This window comes from Callorhinus ursinus, unplaced genomic scaffold (assembly GCF_003265705.2).
Source record: "Callorhinus ursinus isolate GAN/ISIS: 27379988/994484 unplaced genomic scaffold, GSC_fseal_2.0 scaffold10, whole genome shotgun sequence".
NCBI classification, from domain to species: domain Eukaryota; kingdom Metazoa; phylum Chordata; class Mammalia; order Carnivora; family Otariidae; genus Callorhinus; species Callorhinus ursinus.
In genome coordinates, this window is record NW_027397072.1 from 14,906,208 (window position 1) to 14,911,848 (window position 5,641).

Below are 5,641 nucleotides of genomic sequence, written 5' to 3' on the forward strand. Positions count from 1 at the left end.
CCTGGAGGATATGCTCTGTGAAATAAGCCAGATAAAGAAAGGAAAACATTGCATGATCTCACTTATATGTGGAATCTAAAAAAGTTGAATACATGGAGTAGAATGGTGGTTACCAGCAGTGAGTAGGTGGGAGAAATGGGTACAAAGTTACAATTATGTAGAATGAATAAATCTAGAGACTTAATGTACAGGATGATGATTATAGTTAATAGTACCATATTGAATACTGGAAATTTGCTAAGAGAGTAGATCTCAGGTGCTCTCCTAACACACACACACACGCACACATGCATGCACACCCAAAATTGTAACTATATGAGTAGATGTGTTAATTGGCTTGATTGTAATAATTATTTCACTGTGTGATTTGATCAAATTTCCAATCACCATGTTTCACATGTTAAATATATAACATTTTAATTTAAAAAATAAAAGATAAAAAAAGAATAGCTAAGGGCAAGTTTGGGGTAAAAGGAAACCAAGTGACATGGAATATGAAGCCCAGGGTCTTCTCTTGAGTCGTGTCATCGCCTGGTCCAGCGAGTTCTGCGCTAACGGTTTGATGTAGGACTCAGGGTGTCCGAGTCTGACAGCTGTCTGTCTGGAAGTGCCTGTCTAGGAAGAGACAGAACTGGAGGTTTGGAAGCATTTAATTCAAAGTGAAACCAGGTCTGTTTTGTTGGAGACTCAATATACATGGAAATTAAATCTCGCAAATTGTTTGTCAAATTGGATTTGTGGGAACAGACTAAATTAGATATTATTCAGTTGAAGATATAAGTTAGAGAAACACTGATATATTTGAGATGCATCAGTGCCATTTTTTAAGTTTCCTGAAGTATCTTTTTAAATTTTAGCATATGTAGTGCCTCCTGGATGAATAAGACTATGTTAGAAGAGTGGTAAGAGGGAAGAAGAGGAAAATTTATACCAAATTAGATATAGTTTCTCACTCAATGGAAATTGATTCAACAGGGAATACAGACATCACATGGTTAACATAAGGTGGAGTGGGTGGGGCCTAACAAGGCTAAATGGAACTACAGACGGACATAACCACCTTCAGGACACCAGTTTAGAATTTTGAAGTCAAGGAGACAGTGAAGCCCCATAAAATCCTGCCTCTTAGCCTAGTGTTGGCAGAGAGTCCTTTAGGGTCTAGTGAGAGAATAGACTTAGACAGGTAGGGTGACTTAAATACTGAATGTAGGGGATGTAGAAGCAAAGATAAGTTTTTACCTGGCAGGATTTTTCAAACTGCAGGTTGTTACCAGCATTTAAAAACAACAACAACAATAACATAAAGTAGGCCAGAATTGGTTGGTATACAAAAGATCAGAGTGATATCACAAACAGCAAAGAGATGTATGATTTCATAAAACTTTGGTTTCAGTTTTGAGGGCAGAGTAAAGTATAAAGTACATTTCTTACCCTGAGTCCAGGTCCAAAAATGTTGAAAACAATGCTGTAAAGTTGTGCTGGAAACAAACTAGGGAGGCATTTGAATTTTTTTTACATTAATAGGACAATGAAAGATTTCATTATAGCATGTTCTTTATTTTATAAAAGCTTTAATTAAACTTGTTTTGGTATTAAAAAATTGAATCTTGCCCTAGATAATTTTTTTAAAAATATCTCAAAGAATAAAGAGTTAAAACAAACAAATAAAACACTACTTGGGCTAAACACTAGACAAAGAAGAAAGCAGCTATAATGTGCTTTATTTGTGATTGTGAATTTATGTGTATGTGTGAATATGTTTGTATTTATTTATAAAATATGCAAATTAGATTATTCTTTACAAATAACAACCTGGCACTGAAGGTAATGATAGAGCAAATTAAATCATCTTATTATTTGGTTTCATGACTCTGTGGGACTCATTGGATATTTTTTAGGACTGATAAGCTGCATAGGATCTTCTTAACCAATAGTCAAGCTATATTTTCTTCAGAAAATTGAAAAATAAATACTTTTTAAGAGTGAAAAATATCTTTTAGAGAAGTTGGTGTCAGATACATGGCTTTCTTTGTTAAGCCTACAAAGGCCATTACTATCACTGGGAAAAATTACTATATTAAAATATACAAACCTATGATTGTTGCTACCAACAATGTTAAGGGTTTTGTTGTAAGACCAAAGCAAATAGATGGAGGTGTTTTAATGGGGGAAAAAAATAGTTTCTAAGTGAAGGTGGTCATTTCTGGAAAGGAGCTTTGGCAATTAGCAAAATGATGCTGATTGTTTTGAAGTCTTGTCTACCCAGTAGATTTCATGAGCATGTTATCATGTCTACCATTCTCAATGCTGTTTTTTTTTTTTTTAAATATTCCATTTGTGTAAGCATGTGTGCTGCCAGCTGGGTAGAATTCCTTTTACAAAGACCCAGCTGAATGGATTGGAGAGGACTCTTTATTTATCTATGATTTCAACTCCACCTGTTTACCATTTTCTTGTTAAAAGGAATTAGTGAGTGTTGGGTATGTGGCTATGAAGCAATTGAACAAATCTCCACTGCGACTATAATACAAATCCATCTTCAATCCCAGAGCAAATTGTTCTCATTTTGGGAGGGGAAAAGGTATTTTCTCAGCTAAAAACAAAAATTAACAAATATTTTGCAGAAGGTGAACTCTAGGGTCCCAACAAAATCCTGAACAAATTAGAGTGAAGCAGAAACAGCTGTTGGGTAACTGCACATCCTAAGAGTAGGTTCTGGGCTGTCAGGGCAGATTGCTTGAGCCAGCCTGTCCCAGCTTTACCATTTCTTAGCACCTTGGCAAAGAGAAGGAAATGTGGAAAAAGGAGCATATGTTCATGAAAAACAATGGGAACTCCAGGTTCTTTGCTTTGGCACCTACAGGATTTCAAGGTGGTTCCTCACCCCTTGTGTTCCTCTGGGAAGCAGCCCATGAAAATGAAGACTTGCTTCTGTGACAGGAGGATGAATGAAGCTGTGACTGACGATGTGAAAAAGCAGCAAGCTTCTCAAAAGAATTGTTATTTTGCAAGCACTCTCCCCAAACAGGGTTTAGTGTGATAATCCTGCAGCCTTCACCCTAGATGGTTATACTTTGCGTAAAAGTGCATGAAACATTTTCTACATTTATCCAATCATAATTTGAGAGATATGGAATGACAAAAAAAGATGAAAATACAATCTTGATCGTTTTTCAAATTCCAAATTTGCTTTTACTCCACCTAAAATTGTTATGTTTGAGTCCAGGAAAGGTGTCAAATGGTTCCAAGCATCCTATGATACTTTAGATATGCTAAGCAATTGCAAAATGATTTAATGCTGCTCCTCTCTTTCAAATTTATACTTATTTTTCTTGTTAAATTTGTTCGAGTGTGCCTAGGAACCCAGAGGAAAAGCACACTTCTTTCCATTCACGTTCTGAACCAATTAGAAAGAAGGACAAAAAGTGAAAATTTCAAGGCCAAAATATAACCTTTATAATGGATAAGGCAGCTATGGTTCACTTTGACTTTTTTATTGGGGCATATGAGCTTTTTAACACTGGGCTAGAATTAGAAAGACTTATGGATCCTCTTCCACATATCACAGGCTTTCTCCAGGGGAAACTTGTTTGCCATGTGGCCAAGAGCAATCAAGAACATATGCTCTCAGTGGAATATAACCCCTCCAACATAATTATAGTATAATTTATCTTTTTATATACAGCTTAGTTTCTATTTGTAATACATACATATGATGAAAACAAATGAGAAAGATATCAAATGGGTAGATAAAATCTTTCCCCCATTTTTTAAATGAAATGTTATTTGTGTTTGTAAGGATATGTACACTAATCAAAAGCTATACAACATTAACACCAAATCCAAATCCAAATGAAGATAATCCTCTGAATTCCATGTTTCATCGAGCATCAAAAACCACCAATCTTTTTAGTCCTTTTCTTGTACATTATTCTGTATCCACATTCTCTGCATCTGATTGGATCCCTGGATTTTATCTCATTTTCTGTGTGACATTCTCCGCAGATATATATCATTGGCTGCTGCTTCGGAGGCTGAACGTCCTTTTGGGTGTCCATTGATAGTCCCTCTAAATACAGCCAGCCAATTCCCTACCCACGTACCCCCAGAAACTTCGTACTCTGAAGTTTGTGGCAGATTATGGCTCCTCGTTGTGTCCTTTCCCCCATTTATCTACCATTCTCCCCATCCTGTACTCCAATGGCAACCAATTTTAATAGTTTCCATTTTACTTTCCTTGGCTGTTCTAATTTTAAATGACATACTTCTATTTCTACTTCTAAAATTATCTTTATACAGTATCTATTGATGTTCTGCCATAAAAGATGAGGAACTTTGCACACCCATACTACTTCCTACCTCCTCTTTTCACCTTCCTATTTTTTTATTGGGCATTTTCTTGTTTTTAACTTTATTTGTGGGAGAGAGGAACCTACTGTGGGAGGAACCTACTTAAGAGTAAGCTCCCAGAGATCAAACTGCATTTCATCACTTATTTACTCATTAGCTATGTAATCTTGAAAAAGATACTTTTCCTGTCAAAACTTCAAATTCCACATGCGTAATTGGGGTAATAATGGTACCTCTTTCATAAGGAAGTATGAGGACTAAATTGTTCAATCTATGTAAAGTGCTTAGCACTGTGCCTAACAGTCAGAAAACACTAAACAAATGTTACATGTGGTTCTGTGACAATAATACACTTTGTCAAGAGGTTGATTCTAAAATCTGAAATCTAACAAACAGAATCTACAATATTATGATTACTTAAATATTCCTAATGGTAGAATCAAATAGCATGATTGGACTTCTAGAAAAAGAGATATAAATTTTTGTCACTAAAACTTTGTCCTTTAAAAAAGATGCTTCCAAATGTCAGTATTTAATAGATGTTCTTAATTTCTTCCAGGTTTCCTTATTTCTTCTGGTCACACTAATTATTTTGTATCTTTTAGATTGAGAAGATATGCAATATTGGTATTCAGCTTACAGGTTCTGTGGTTTATGTGACCTTATGCGGGTGACTTAGATTTTCTATATCTTATTTTTCTTATCATGAGATAGGGGTAATAATGATATCTTATTCATAGTGTTATTATAAATAATAAATGAAACACTGTATGAACAGCACATAGTAGGGCACCGCTTTGCTGTTTTTCCCCTTTTTCTAATTTTGGAAGAGTACTTTATTCATTTATTTATTCTTACAAAATGTTGAGGCACTTCATGTTCTATGTACAAAATACATTTTTATTTTCCTCTCCTCTCATAGGTAAGTGCTTATAAGATTTTAAATTCAAAGGTGGAATTTGAGTTCTGTTTCCAATTAATGATGGAGTAGCTTATTGCAGACCAACATTCCCACCAGGAACATCTAGACAAGCTGGAAAAAAAAAATCCATAGAGGCACTGGAGAGCAAGTATGGCAGCCAGGACTTACCAGCTGGGACAGAACCCAGAAAGAAATCAAGTGCATTGAAGTGAACCCAAAATTTTGCATTGCTTTCTACTCAAGATACGTGCTATTCTTGGCATGGGGCCAATAGCCTAAAAAGTTGAGCAGAGAGTGGCAGCTAATTGAGCAAAGCATTGGAGATAAAAATTGGATTCAATGTATCAAGGAAATGGGCCCATGATAAAG

At 35.5% G+C, this 5,641-nt stretch overlaps 1 pseudogene; it reads right to left on the reverse strand.

Moving 5' to 3' along the window:
- Window positions 1-3,773: 3,773 nt before the first annotated feature.
- Window positions 3,774-4,129, reverse strand: LOC112820585 (DNA-directed RNA polymerases I, II, and III subunit RPABC4 pseudogene; annotated as a pseudogene).
- Window positions 4,130-5,641: the final 1,512 nt, after the last annotated feature.